The 16,227-nt window shown below is 45.0% G+C and overlaps 1 protein-coding gene across 2 annotated transcripts in view; it reads left to right on the top strand.

Annotated features, from left to right (window-relative positions):
• Positions 1–3,945: 3,945 nt before the first annotated feature.
• CEP170 (centrosomal protein 170) overlaps positions 3,946–16,227 on the top strand; it is a 194,936-nt gene continuing 182,654 nt past the window's right edge. For both annotated transcript variants that reach the window (XM_044290668.1, XM_044290667.1), the window contains exon 1: positions 3,946–4,111. The gene's annotated coding sequence lies outside the window, so the exon portion shown is untranslated. The remainder of the gene's footprint in view (positions 4,112–16,227) is intronic.

Raw genomic sequence — 16,227 nt, 5'->3', positions numbered from 1 at the left:
GTGTACAGATATATTACTATACATACCAGCCCATTCTATGGTTTGATTTTTTTGAATTTTTTTAGTAATCATGAATAATCAGCGCTGTGTACATCAAAGGAGATTAACACTCAGTGATGCACTGCAGTGACTATAATAGGCTCTGGTGTCCATTAGAAAACTTGGCGTATTACCTGACAATAAAACACAGTGTGCTGGGCTATTCTGCCTGTATTTTACACAGAATCTGCTAGGGAATCTTTTGACGGGTCCTCCAGTACAGATGTGGGCAAAACCTAACATGGACCTCTGCGGAGTGCTTCTCTAGCAATGGCTGCAGTAATGGCGACTACTAGAGAGGAATCTAATATATTTCTGAAAGATGGTTTCCATCATAACATTTCCAATCACTGTTGCTGTAAACCATTGTAGTTCATTACTTTTACAGAAAAAACAGACCAAAAAGGCTCCTGCACAGGGCCTCTTGGTTCAGGGGAACAGTGGAAGAGGCAGAGGGGGTACATTTTTTCTGGATTTCTCCACAAAAGGCCATTCATTACCAGTGGTGGATTATAATTAGGGCGTTTGGGTCTGTAGCCCCGGCATTGCTGGGGGGCTTAACGCCGACCCAAACGCCCACAAACTACGCCGGGGCACGGGAGCACATAGTTCCCTGCTCCCAATCACCGCTACAGGCTTCAGGCCTACTAGGGTAGTAAAATTAGGCCTACTATGCTGTAGTAAAATCCCGGCGCTGGCGGGCGTGTGATGTCATCGCACGCCTGTGCCCGGACACGGCACACTGGCATGTGTGCGCAGCACGCCTGCCCACCATCTATGAACGAGCGCCGACTGGGACATAGGTAAGTATTAGGATTTATTTTATTTATTTTTGTGTGCCAACTTTGGGGGACATTACTGGGGGGCACAGGAGGAGTGTGTCACTCATGAGCTAAAAGTAAGTGGTTGCCAAGAACCGGCATCATAATCATTGCAGCCCAGGCCTTGAAAAGAGTCAAATCTACCGGAGAAGAGTCCTGGTTATTATAATCTCCTGCTCTCCTCGTCTATCTACTGATGATTGGCATTTCTCTTCTAGAGAGAAAGGGAGACAACTAGGTAGAAGCCTGGCAGTCATCAGCAGGTGGCAGGAGAGCAGGAATTCATGAATAACCATGACTCTTCTCAGGTGGCCGGGACTCTTTTCCAGACCCAGTCTGCAATAATTGTGATGTTAGTTCTCGGCTACCACTTACTTTTAACTTATAACTGACCGACCGATTAAATTAACTCACCTGTGTCTACTTTATTCTGCCGTTAGAATAGATTGCATAAAGTTCATGACAGGTTCCCTTTAATACTGTGGGGGCAGTGTGGAGAAATGAATACTGTGGGGGCAAACTACTATATGGGGGTAGTGTGGGGGATGTTGCTATTGGGTAGGAACTATAGGGGCCTTTCTATTACAAAGACATATTCGGGGGACATTATTACAGGCATTATTACCTGGAGCATAATATAGGACGTTATTATTACTGGGGGCACTCTAGAGGACATTATAATTGCTGTAGACACTATAGGGACATTTGGGGGTTATTTATCAAACTGGTGTAACGTATGAACTGGCTTAGTTGCCCATAGCAACCAGATTCCACTTTTAATTTTAGACCGCTCCTTTTGAAAATGAAAGTTGGAATCTGATTGGCTGCTATGGGCAACTAAGCCAGTTGTACTTTACACCAGTTTGATAAATGACCCCAATTATGAGAAATCTAACATATCTGTGTAACAAACTCTGTAAAGACGAGATGCGGCTGAAAGAATTAGTCATGGCGTTCTGGGGCAAACGGAGGAGAAGAGGAAAGAGAAGATCTACATGACAGGAGATCAAGAGCTATGTGGTGCTGTATTCTATTATATGTAGAGCTGGCTCACTACTGTTAGCTGCGTCTCATCTTCTCCTCCAAGTATTTTTTATTATAATTTACCGTATTTTTCGCTTTATAAGACGCACTCCCCCCCCCCCCAAAAATGCATCTTATATAGTGAACGTGCCCAGAAACATGGCCGTCACATTGCAGGCTGTTATCTAGAGATGCTCCTCCAGTGTTAATAATGTGAGGCGGCGCCCTCTAGTAGGAAGTGTGGGGCGGGTGGCAGTCATTGAAGCTAAATGCCGCCAGCACGCATGTTTAATAGGACATGTGAGCGCTCAGCCTGCTGTTGCTTAGCAGCACTGACGCTGTGCTGTCCTCCGAACCACACCTCCCTCCCCTACTGTGACGCTCCGGCACTGCTCCCCTGTATGTTGAGCTGAGTGGTGGTGAGCACGGCGGGAACTGCTGCTCTGCTGCCTCCACCAATCAGTTTAGTCAGTTGCCCGACCGCTCACCACTACCAACTGCTCGTCACTACTGAACCTCCGGCACCCCGAGTCAGCACTGCTTTCCCCTGGGACTATTGGGCTGTCTCCACCTGAGACTTAGTGAGTGACAGCCTGGATATGAAGAAGGGGAGCTCAAGGGCCGACCCGGACAAATACGTATTACATATGGCTATAACCTCTCCTCAGCTATAGGAATACACCTGTGTACTGTAGTACATGAGTGCACTCTTTAGGATGAGGGGGGTTATAGTCACATTTAATATAAACACTGTCCAGGAGCTGTACTATTATTGGCCTAAGTGTTTGCATTAAATGTGACTATAACCCCCCTCATTGATAGGAATACATCCATGTGCATGGGTGAATTTCTATGGATGAGTGGGGTTATAGTCACATTTAATATTAACACTGTCCAGGGATTGTACCATAATTGACCTGTGTATATTAAATGTGACCATAAGCCCCCTCATCTATAGGAACACACCCATGTACATACATACACGGTATGTATTTTAAATTTGGCAATAAAAAATGTAATTTGGCTCGTAAATTTTTCAGTTTAGGAGCCAATGGCTCGTGGGAATTTTTGCAGTTTTATGTAACACTACAGATGGCATAAGGTGAAAGGGTTCTCTGGGATTTATACATATCCTCAGGATAGGTCATCAATATGAGATTGGTGGGGGTCCGACTCCTGTCTCCCTAGCCAATAAGCTGTTTGAGGAGACCGCGATGTTCCAGTGAGCGCCGCAGCCTCTTTGCTCAGCGCTGTCACTGTTCTTGGTATTGCAGCTCTGCCCCAACTTAGCTGCACCTAGGCCATGTAACGAATGTGATGTCATATGGCCTAGGAAGAGACTAGGCATTACACCTGTTCACCCAGGAGGCCTGCCAGCAGTTTATATTAAAGGGGTTATCCCATCTTAGACAATGGGGGCATATCGCTAGGATATGCCCCCATTGTCTGATAGGTGCGGGTCCCACCTCTGGGACCCGAACCTACAAGGAGAACAGAGCGGAGAAAGTTGAGGAGGGAGCACTGCGCATGCGCAGCCGCCCTCCATTCATTTCTATGGAGCCGCCGAAAATAGCCGAGCGCTGGCTATTTCCCTTGGCCCTATAGAAACGAATGGGAGCGGTGGCCACGCATGCACGGTGCGCTCTCATTCACTTCAATGGCAGAGGCGGGGAGCTGCGCCTGGTGGTGGACGGACCCCAGGATACCCCGGGGTCCTCCAGCCAGAACTCTCCCCGGCTCCCAGTGGTGGGACCCGCACCTATCAGACAATGGGGGTATATCCTAGCAATATGCCCCCATTGTCTAAGATGGGATAACCCCTTTAACAAGAAATATATGTTTTATAAAAAAAAAAAAAATATATGATCAAACCATTGGTGTAAAAAACACCCCCCAATGTTAAACCACGCCCCTCCCCCCAAGATACAGCCAGTTCCGAGCAGTGATGCGCCGCACATAATGGAGGTGACATCCACAGGACCATGAGCACACCCTCCTCCTGGGAAAACGTTGCAGTGAATGTAGCGGATTACCGCGCATGCTCCGTCAGCGGTCTCGTCTCTCCATCCTCCCCGGCCCCGCCCTTCTTTCGGTGCCGTTAGTCCTCGATTGTCGCCGACAGCCTCCATCTGGCTATTACTAGGGCGATCATTTATGGGAAGCCCGGATTTCTTACTAACGCACCTACATTGTGGAGCCCGGGAGAGACGCGTGGCGACCCGCTAGCGGTGAGTGGCGCCTGCACGCTGGCGGCCTTTGTTTTGCTGTGCCCTGGAATCGGTCCCCGTTGTGTCCCGGGCAGCGATGGGTGACGGTGTCTGCTGCCAGGGCTGGGTGTACAGGGTGAGAGGGTATTGCAGGAGTCCTGTGACTGGTCAGGCCGTCAGTGCCCCGCTCCCACATGGGCTGTTTCCTGTCTGGTTGCCCCCGTCCTTCAGGCAGATCTGTCAGAAGCTCCTGATGCCAGGCCGCTCTGCCATTAGCCCAAATGGCAAGAAACATTTGGACATCAGTTTTTGGAGTGAAAAAAGTAGCAAGTTGCTGTTTAGTGACTTTTTATAGCTGCCCGTGTGCCAATATTTAGTTGCTCGGGCTTTATTACGTCACCTTCTCCCCTGGGTGGTGGGTGTCACAGGGGTCCGGACGTCCACATGACACATGTAGTAATGTTTATGCCTGGAAACAGACAAAAAGGACTCCATCCAGGGGCTGGGGTAGAGGGTCCGCTTTATTCGTGAGAGGCGCGCGCCTGGTCATAAGCCGAGCACATCCTCGCTGGACTCGGGATTTTAAGATAAATCTCCCCATTGTAAAATATGGTGCATCTTGAAACCTAAACGGTTGTCACGGAAAAGTTCCACCAGTGGCTGCGTGGTGTCTGCTTCCAATGGGGGGCAGCACCGAAGATCACAGGACAGCGTAACGCAAAGGGGACGGATCCGTTATGCAGTCCGTAGACTTCTATTATGATGAAATTCCTCTAAAGGCATTCCGTCATAGAATTGCGCTATGGTCCATGGTAACGAAATCCATAACGCAATTCACCTTTCACCAGTAAATGAAATTCGCTCATCTCTTGTTTTATCTGGGGAGCAATACAAAACCCAGTTTTTAAGGACCAGTTCAGGTCTGAAGTAGGGATCGACCGATATAGATTTTTTTTTAGAGCCGATAATCGGTGAACCTTCAGGCCGATAATTTACACCGATATTTTATATCTCATAATATATATAAGTTGGTAGTCACTGAGGTGGTGGAAATTTGCATTTGGCACTAGTATATTATAAATGTCAATTATAAATTAATAAAGCCCTTAGTTGGTAGTCAATTTATAATATACTAGTGCCAAATGCCAATTTCCACACCATTCCCCCCCTCCTCACTGACTTTATTAACCCCTATCAGACCTCAGATAAGACTTTAATTAACCCCTATCAGACCTAAAATAAAAAAAAAGTCCTCACCTCTCCTGCACCGCGGCTCCTCTTCATCTCCGGGTCCGGTGTCGCGCTCTTCTCCAGCCCGCGCTGCACTGTCACCTGACAGCGCGCAGAGTCAGGTTATAGTGCGGTCACTACATCCCGAAGCTGTACGGGGTCAGGACAGTGCAGAGCGGGCCCATCAAAGAAGACCAGGAAGGGCGAGTATCAGAAGGGCTTGCTGCGCTTCTTCCCCGCTCCCGGCACCCGATGCATACTAGTGCGCGCTTCCATAAGCTCTCAATAGTATTCGCTTTATACACATTATCGGCATAACGGAAAGGTTAGATACAGAAAATGTGCAAATTCTAGAAGATTGGCCGATAATATCAGTACTCTCGATAATCGGTCAATCCCTAGTCTGAAGTCTCTTTGTGGGGCTTACATAATCTAAACCACCAATAAATGGCCTCATTTTAGAAACTACACCCCTCAAGAAGATCCTTCTATGCTATTATTTTCCCTTATAACCATTTTAGAAGGGAAAATAATACAACCAACAGAACACCTAACCCAAACAAGAACTTAAGTGAAAAAGTATGGGTTCAGGTCTGGTTACCACAGTTTTTTATCACGCGCGTGCAAAACGCATTGCACTTGCGTGGAGAAAACGGAACACAATCGCAGACAAAACTGACTAGTTGGGTGCCTACTCGCGCAGGTTTCCCACAATGCACCCTGAACGCATCTGCCCCTCACCCGCGACGCCCGTGTGAAAGAGGCCTTTAGGTGTTCCACAAGAATTAGGCCTCTTTCACACGGGCGTCATGGATTTGGGCCAAATAAGATGTGGGTGCGTCATGGGAAAATGCGCGTTTTTTCCCCGCGCGAGTGCAAAACATTTTAATGCGTTTTGCACGCACGTGAGAAAAATCGGCATGCTTGGTAGCCAAACCCGAACTTCTTCACAGACGTTTGGGTTAGATGTGTAGATGTTATTATTTTCCCTTATAACATAGTTTATAAGGGAAAATAATAGCATTCTTAATACAGAATGCATAGTATAATAGGACTTAGTAAAATTTGTGCAATTTTTACGCAAACCGTTCCCCATGGAAGTGAATGGGGCTACGTGAAAATAGCAAGCATCTGCAAGCAAGTGAGGATGCGGTGTGATTTTCGCGCATGGGTGCTAGGAGGTGATCGGGATGGGGACCTGATCATTATTATTTTCCCTTATAACATGGCTTATAAGGGAAAATGATAGCATTCTTAATACAGAATGCATAGTAAAATAGGGATGGAGGGGTTAAAAAAAATATATTTTAACTCACCTTAATGCACTTGTTTGCCCAGCCCGGCTTCTCTTCTGTCTTCTTCTTTGAGGAAAAGGACCAGTGGTGACGTCACTGCGCTCATCACATGGTCCATCACGTGATTCATCACCATGGATCTAAGTGGGGGCGGTGGCAGGGCAGCGGGAGATGAGCGCTTTAGTTGTTGAAACGCTCATCTCTCTATATTCAGCTGTATCGCCGTCCTCAGGACAGCATAAAAAAACGAGGAATGCACGAGCACCCTGCAAATCAGATAAAGTACAATAATGGCTTAGTCACAAAAATTATAGTGCTAATGCTACGCTTATTTATAAAGCGAGATGCTTGGTAAATGCATTTTGTACAAAACCATCTGAGCCCGTCTGCCGGACGTCAAGGTGATCTTTGTAAAATGGGTCCTAACACTAAATGCTACCTGTTATGCGCCAAAATGACCGCCATAAAGTTCAGAAGCTCCATAATCTGAAGGTTGCAGCAGGGCACGGGAGCGTTTTCTCCCTGCCCCGTTCCTTCTAATAGGCTTCAGGCCTTGTGCCTGTACTCTATCAGAGGCCGGCGCAGGGGGTGAGATGACGTCATTATCATCTCGCCGCCTGAGCCAGGTAGCACACAGCGCAGGACACAGGCCGGAAGAGGCCTGCATCTCATCGCTGAAAGTGCCATGGAGGTAAGTATGTGTGTTTTTTTTTATTTATTTATTTGTGGGTAGAAATACATGGAGGCAAAAACAACAATAAATTACTAATAGGAGTTTACTATAAACCACCTAATATACCAGAGTCCACAGAAAATCTACTACTAAACGAGATAGACGAGGCGGCAAATCATAATGAGGTGGTTATTATGGGGGACTTCAACTACCCAGATATAGACTGGGAAACTGAAACTTGTATATCTCATAAAGGAACGAGGTTGTTGGCAATAACCAAAGACAATTACCTCTCCCAACTGGTTCAGGACCCGACTAGAGGGACGGCCATACTGGACTTAGTATTAACCAATAGGCCGGACAGAACAACAGACGTGCAGGTTGGGGGACACCTGGGAAATAGTGACCACAAAGTAATAACCTTCCAATTATCCTTCAAAAGAGCGTTTCTACAGGGAGGAACAAAAATACCAAACTTCAAAAAAGCTAAATTTAGCCAACTAAGAGAGGCCATAGGCCTAACTAACTGGGACGAAGTCCTCAAAAATAAAAATACAGCCACAACATAGGATATTTTTAAAAGCATCCTAAAATCTAATTGAGAGAGGTATATACCTTATGGGAATAAAAGGTTAAGGAACAAGAAAAAAAACAATGTGGATAAATAGAACTGTAAAAAAAAAGCAATAAATGACAAAAAGAAAGCATTTATATCCAGGGTGGATTTGATTTAAATCACTAGTCAATAAGGCTTGATTTAAATCATAGTTTTTTACATAAAGATTCATATTTGGACGATTTGTACTTAGGAAGGAGAAAAATGTTTCTTTGGTCATCTTCATCACAGCACATCTCATGATGTTGCCTCATTCGGGCCACCAGGCCTTGCATTTCTTTGTTGCAGGGTTTGCATTTTGCACGCATGCCTGCCTTACCGAATAGGTAAAGGAACTTCATTAAAATATTGGGAAAATAGAGAAATGAGGGGGCACTCTCAAAAGGGATCACTGGATAAAGTACAGATATTTATTAATATTTTAAGAACATACCCTTAAAATCATTAAAACATACATAAAACAAAATATGCAAGACGTCACTGGTTCTAACACCAAACTAGGGAAATGCCAACAATATAATAGCAAGATAAATATCCCAATGAGAGTTCTTTCCACAGAGGTGTAGGATTAACACTAAAGCCAATGACGTTGAAGCTATAGTGATACAGTCAGTGCCAGCCCTGTGGCCCAATCCTAATGGAGCGATGATAATATTAATGTCCCTTTGTCCGATGTTCTGGACATACAGAGGTATGTGGCAAGTTGGAGACTATGCTCCAGTACTTACAGTCTCTTGTCGCTTGCGATGTTCCGGCTTACCCTTCCTGGCTGGATCTCCACAGCGTTGATTTTCCAGGCGGCCGTACACTCACAGCGTCCCGCGTAGTGTACTCTGCCAAGACGTGGCGTCCCACGTGACCTGGTAGTCTGGGGTGCCGGCTGGACGCTAAGCTGACGTCACTGAACTGATGTTAAGCTGACGTCACTGGTATGCGACTTGTGCTCCGGTTTAATGCCGGAGAAGAATCTCGTATGTCAATGTCTTTAAAGTGAAGAGCTTTCTTGTTCTTTTCAGGAATCCACGCTCACTCTGTCTCTGCCAGACGCGTTTCAGGGTCATACACCCCTTCCTCAGTGGCCAACTGAGTGAGTGGATTCTCACTCCTTATATATGGGTTTTTGCTTTTCCCACAATCCCACTTTTTAGGGCTTCTCCCAATACGTGGGATGGATTACATTGTTGCCTGCTTGTATCACTATTCACAGCATAAAACATATTTAAATGAAGGTTATAACCATAAATAACATCCCATACATTTATTGACAATAAAAACATGCCAAACTGGGTCTCTTTTACGGCCTGCTGCCATTATAGTTTTTTTCCTCCAAGGAAAGAATGTCATAAACCTCAGGTCATTAGGCTAATTACCAGATGTGGATTCAGTTACATATTTATTCCCAGAATCTTTGTACAATCACTCAGAATTGAGAAAGCTCGTTGGAAGAACGAGTGAAACATTTTCAAGAAATCTACAGTACGTCCAGTTGCCTTGATTTATTCTTTACAGATGATCCAAAGACTTGTCTGTCTGTGGCTGTGCAGTACTGTGCTCAGAAAGTTTCACTTTAATTTTGTAGTACTCCTTGTCTGCTTGCCTTTTCCTCCTTACACTTAGTTTCACTTTCTTCTTGTGCAGATCTATTCCACTCCAAACAATCAGAAAAATATTGTTTATATTCTATTCACTGAACTTTAAACTTAGCACTGAAGGGGTTGATTCTGTATTTATAGGTTTGTAGAAGTTAGGATTTAGATCTTTTTCTCAACTCTTCATGTTATAAATTCAGCTTTGAGAACTCCAAAATTAAACCAAGCATCTGTGATAATATCTTGTAGGCAGAGAAACTACCCAGTAATCTTACAAAAAACCTCTGGAAAAGCATGACATTGTGAATGGCTTAATGGAATTTAAAGGAAACCTGTCACCATGATTTTGCGCATAGAGCTGGGGACATGGGCTGCTAGATGGCCGCTAGCACATCCGCAATACCCAGGTCCCATAGCTCTCTGCGCTTTTATTGTGTTAAAAAAACGTTTTGATTGATATGCAAATTACCTGATATGTGTCCTGTAGCCGGAGATGAGTCAAGCGGAAAGGAGCCCAGCACCGCCCCGCGTCCTCCGAACCTCCTCCTTGCTGGCTGACATCACAGAGCTGGAGCACCGAAATCTCGCGATGCGCGAGCTAGCGCATGCGCAGTGTCGGCATCATGTTCATTCCCTGTACTGGCATTAGCACAGGGAACGAACTACGCATGCGCTAGCTCGCGCATTGCGAGATTTCGGCGCTCCAGCTCTGTGACGTCAGTCAGCAAGGAGGAGATTCGGCGGACGCGGGGCGGTGCTGGGCTCCTTTCCGCTTGACTCATCTCCGGCTACAGGACTCATATCAGGTCATTTGCATATCAATCAAAAGTTTTTTTAACACAATAAAAGCGCAGAGAGCTATGGAACCTGGGTATTGCGGATGTGCTAGTGGCCATCTAGCAGCCCGTGTCCCCAGCTCTATGCACAAAATCATGGTGACAGGTTTCCTTTAACAAAAAATTAAACATATACAGCCTTATTCTACATAATTAAAAAAGTAATCTTTATTTCATAATGAAATAACCTTTGGATGGTAATATATTTTCCTCAAAAAGCATTTTATATAAAAAAATCTGATTTAAATCAAAAAATTCCGATTTAAATAAAAAAAAATCTGATTTATTATTTATTTTTTATTTTTTAATCATTGATTTTTATCCACCCTGTTTATATCACTAAAACAGGAGGGTGCCGAGGGAGCACTGAAAAACTATAAGGAAAAAAATTGAATATGTAAAAAACTAATAAAAGCAGCCAAAGAAGAAGAAAGCAAAGCTATTACATTATTTTTTTTCTCCAATGAATTCAGATGAAATGCAGACTGTAAAAACACAAATGCAATGGCACTCTGCAACCAGCACTCTGCCCTGCCTTTATGCTGGATGTTGATTGAGGCATTGGTGTACATTTTGGCCAAAGCGTAATAAGCCACTCACCACGTCAAGGTCGCCTTCATGAGTGGTCCCTAACACTAGTTCCTACCTCTTATGGGCCACGACAGCCACACAAAGTCCAGGGAGCGCAGGTACAGCATGCACGCCAAGCACACTCTGCTTTTAACCCCGTCCGGTGCCATTACAGCTTTCATCGGATCCAGGGATGCAAGTACCAACATGCATGCTGAGCCCACTATATACTTCTCCTGGAGCCAAATGGCTACTGGTAGGTGCTATATAAGCAGACTCAGTTTTATATTGACTTTAAACCAGCCTCCAGGGCATACTAGCTGGTCAGGTGTGCTTGACTGCTTGGAGATCGCCACGCCTCCAATATATACTACAAAGAAAAAATATGGGGGGGTTCAGCCCGCATAACCCCTAGCAGGTGCAGATTGCTATGGCGAAATACAGATACAAACCCAAAAACACAAAATGCAATCGCACTCTGCCCTGCCTTTATGCTGGATGTTGAATTAGGCATTAATAAGCCACTCACCACGTCAAGGTCGCCTTCATGAGATGCGGACTGTAAAAGTAAAATTCACCATTAAAAGATTATCAAAATTAGGGTTATTCACTTTAGAAAAAAGACGACTGAGGGGAGATCTAATTACTATGTATAAATATATCAGGGGTCAGTACAGAGATCTATCCCATCATCTATTCATTCCCAGGACGGTGACTGTGACGAGGGGACATCCTCTGCGTCTGGAGGAAAGAAGGTTTGTACACAAACATAGAAGAGGATTCTTTACGGTAAGAGCAGTGAGACTATGGAACTCTCTGCCTGAGGAGGTGGTGATGGTGAGTACAATAAAGGAATTCAAGAGGGGCCTGGATGTATTTCTGGAGTGTAATAAAATGCTAATGGGGGGCTGGCTGCTGGAAGGGGTTAATAACTACTGCGAATAGGGGGCTGGCTGCTGGAAGGGGTTAATAACTACTGCGAATGCACATGATAGTTTTTTGTGTTCCGTATATAGGCCGTATTTTGATTCCGTATACGGAACCATTCATTTCAATGGGTCCGCAAAAGAGGATCGGGCCCTGGAAGATTGTTTTCTGGGCCGTGGCAATTTTTAGACTCCTGGTCCTCCGTCTGGCGCAAGGCCAGGGCGGACGGCCAGAAGTCCTCCTTTTTTGCAGTTATTGGCGGGTACGGGCTCTTTAAGTATCAATTAGCAGGTCTCCCTGTCCCATCCGGATTACATGACGTCACACTCACATGTCCAGTGCTGCCGGCATCGCGTGCGCCAGTCAATTCTGGTTTGTGCAGGCGCAACAGACTCTGAGGAGCGCTAGTGCGTGGAATGCGTAGGTCCATCCGAGGTACTCCTACTGTCTGGTTATCTGTGAAGGGGGCGACTGTGCTGAAAGGGGGGAATATCTACTGTGAAGGGGGGGACTGCTGCTGAATGGGGGGAATAACTACTGTGAAGGGGGACTTCTGCTGAATGGGGGGGAATAACTACTGTGAAGGGGGACTGCTGCTGAATGGGGGGAATAACTACTGTGAAGGGGGGACGGCTGATGAAAGGGGGGAATAACTACTGCGAAGCGGGGACTGCTGATGAAAGGGAGGGGAATAACTACTGTGAAGGGGGGACTGCTGATGAAAGGGAGGTGAATAACTACTGTGAAGGGGGGACTGCTGATGAAAGGGGGGGGAATAACTACTGTGAAGGGGGGACTGCTGATGAAAGGGGGGGGAATAACTACTGTGAAGGGGGGACTGCTGATGAAAGGGGGGGGACAACTACTGTGAAGGGGGGGCTGGCTGCTGGAAGGGGTTAATAACTACTGCGAATGGGGGGCTGGCTGCTGGAAGGGGTTAATAACTACTGCAAATGGGGGGCTGGCTGCTGGAAGGGGTTAATAACTACTGCAAATGGGGGGCTGGCTGCTGGAAGGGGTTAATAACTACTGCAAATGGGGGGGCTGGCTGCTGGAAGGGGTTAATAACTACTGCGAATGGGGGGGCTGGCTGCTGGAAAGGGTTAATAACTACTGCGAATGGGGGGGCTGGCTGCTGGAAGGGGTTAATAACTACTGCGAATGGGGGGGCTGGCTGCTGGAAGGGGTTAATAACTACTGCGAATCGGGGGCTGGCATGTTGTATGTGTCGGACTACAAGTCCCAGCTGTACAATTACACTGCTAATGCACACAGGATCTTCCTCCTACCTGTTCTTGTGCAATGCTCTGCAGAACTTCTCTTTCAGCTCCTGTGCCCAGCGTTTGTTTCCTCACTGCCTGCAGCTACACAGTAAACACTTCAGCCCTGAGTCTGTGCAGCTGAAGGGGTTAAAGGGGTTGTCTGAGTTATGGAAAAAAAAAAATATATATAGCACTGTAAATCTGATTGGTCAGCAATATATAACTAAGCTAAGCAAGTTTCAGGCAAAAATATCTATTTCCTCATTTCCCTGGTTCTTTTCTGGCCCTTTGTTTACTTGCAATAGAAAACCATCTCTGCCCCTCCCCCTGCTCTGCTGATGGAGTGGATACAAGAGCTGCCCTGAGTGACATGTCTGCCTGCTAGAAGACTCTGCAGCATGTTGTATCTGTAGAACTACAAGTCCCAGCTGTATAATGACGCTGCTAAGGGAGTGGATACAAGAGCTGCCCTGAGTGCTGGGAGAATCAGCAGCATGTTGTATGTGTAGGACTACAAGTCCCAGCTGTATAATGACACTGCTAAGGCCTCTTTCACACAACCGTTTTTTTCCCCCTGTTTCTGTGCCGTTTTTTTGTGTTCCGTATATGGAACCATTCATTTCAATGGTTCAGCAAAAGAAAAAAACAAATGTACTCTGTATGTATTCAGTTTCCGTATTTCTGTTTTTCCTTTCTGTTGAAAGATAGAACATGTCCTATTATTACCCGCAAATCACGTTCCGTGCCTCCATTAAAGTCAATGGGTCCACAAAAAAAAACTGAACACATACGGAACCATCTATTAAAAATGTTATGCCCAGCCCAATTTTTTTCTATGTAATTACTGTATACTGTATATGCCATACGGAAAAACGGAACAGAAACGGAAATACAACGGAAACAAAAAAAATGGAACAACGGATCTGTGAAAAACGGACCGCAAAACACTGAAAAAGCCATACGGTCGTGTGAAAGAGTCTGTGCAGCTGAAGGGGTTAAGAATCCTGGGAGAGAGCAATAAGCAGCAGCCTCAGTGCCGGGGGGCGTGGCCAGCACAGTGATGTCTGGTGTACAGATCCCTCAGGCTTGTGCATTGGACATTATCAGAGCAGGGAGAGAAGCTGACATCGCAGGTCATGTGACCCTCAGTGAAATCTGAGGAACCAGCCACTGGAGATAAAGTGAGTTAATTGGAAAGTTGTTACATTTGCTTAGGCTACTTTCACACTTGCGTTTGGGGCTCCGCTTGTGAGTTCCGTTTGAAGGCTCTCACAAGCGGCCCTGAACGCATCCGTACGGCCCCAATGCATTCTGAGTGGATGCGGATCTGCTCAGAATGCATCAGTCTGGCTCTCAGGAGGCGGACACCCAAACGTTGCTTGCTTTTGGTGTCCGCCTGGCCGTGCGGAGCCAAACGGATCCGTCCTGACGTTGACACAATATGGTGCAATTGCAAACGGATCCGCCCCCCATTGACTTTCAGTGTAAAGTCAGGACGGATCCGTCTGACTAACAATCAGACAGACTTTTTTCTTAAATAGAATGCAGACGGATCCGTTCTGAACGGATCCCATCGTCTGCATTATAGGAGCGGATCCGTCTGTGCAGACCCCAGACGGATCCGCACCTAACGCAGGTGTGATAGTAGCCTGAGTTAGAAACAGAAAGAACAAAAAATAAATAACTTAGACAACCCATTTAACCCTTAGGATAGTGGATTTTCTTTTTCTTCCGTTTTTTCGTTTTTTATTTTTCTTCCCCATTTTCCGTGAGCCATAACTTATTTATATTTCCAGTCACATAGCTTTATGAGGGCTTATTTTTTGCGGGACAAGTTGTACTTTCTAATACTACCATTAAAATGTAGTGGGAAACAGGAAAAAAAATTCCAAATGGGGTGGAATTGGTAAAAAAGACGCAGTCCCACCACCGATTTACGGGTTTTGTTCCCACAGTGTTTTGTTTACGGCAAAACTGACCCATGCCCTTCATTCTCTGGGACAGTACGATTACAACGACACCCCATATATATCGTTTTGTTTAATATGTAAATAGTGTAAAAATAAATTTTAACTTTTAAGAATTTTTTTAACATTATTTTTTTACGTCACCATATTTTTTGTGGGACAATTCATAGTTTTTATTGATACCATTTTGGAGTGTGCATGATTTTTGGATCACATTTTATTTCATTTTTTTGGGGTAAGAGAAGCAATGAAAAAATGGCAAATCGGCCATTTTGACCCTTTTTTCTGTTACGCGATTTGCCGTATTGGATTTTTTTGTTTTATTTTAGTATTATGGGTGTTTCCGGTCGCGGTGATACCCAGGATGTTTATATTTATTGTTATTTAGGTACCTTTATTTGTTAATTATACGGAAAGGGGGGTGATGTAAACTTTTACATTTATTTTTAATTTTTTAGATATTCTTTAAACTTCTGTAAAAAAAAATTTTTTTGCATCATTTAAGGCTCATAAATTATCTTTTAAATGATGTTTTTGAATTTTTCATTTTGATCTTTTAGCGATTTAAAAAATGAAAATTTCTTTGCATTTTGATCATTTCTTATGTTGGCCTGCCATCTGGTGGCCAAAATAAGAATTGCACTATTATTGCTCTGAATTTCTTCATAGAGATTCGGAGCATTCAGCGCATGTACTGAAGTCCCAATTGCCCGTACAGGGCTTGAGTACTCACGCTTCCGGGTTTTTTCAGGTGCCGTGATCTCACTTGATCACGGCATCTAAAGCATTTAAATACCATGATCGGCATTATTGACGGTTGCGGTGATTAGCCGCAGGTCTCTGCTGTTTTAAACAGTAGAGACTTGCCGGCCATGATGCCTGCTGCACGCGCGAGCGGGCGTCATGCTTGCACAGCGCTACCAGCGCCGTACATGTAAGGCGCTAGTAGCGAAAGGGTTAAAGGAAAATGGAGATGAAATTTCTCTTTTTTTGGGCTGATTTTCCATTTTAATAAAAAAAATAATCTGTAACACATCAAGGGTTAACAGCCAAACAGAACTCAATGGGCCAGATTTATCATTAGCTCAAGTCAGAATAATGGAGTGAAAAATTTGCAAATTTTTGCACAATCGCTTAAACTGCTCAAAAATGTGCGACTTATTGGCTCTGCA

The sequence above is a fragment of the Bufo gargarizans genome, chromosome 4 (assembly GCF_014858855.1).
Source record: "Bufo gargarizans isolate SCDJY-AF-19 chromosome 4, ASM1485885v1, whole genome shotgun sequence".
Classification (NCBI taxonomy): Eukaryota; Metazoa; Chordata; class Amphibia; order Anura; family Bufonidae; genus Bufo; species Bufo gargarizans.
The sequence above is the reverse complement of the archived record's forward strand: the minus strand, read 5'-3'. Positions and strand labels throughout refer to the sequence as shown.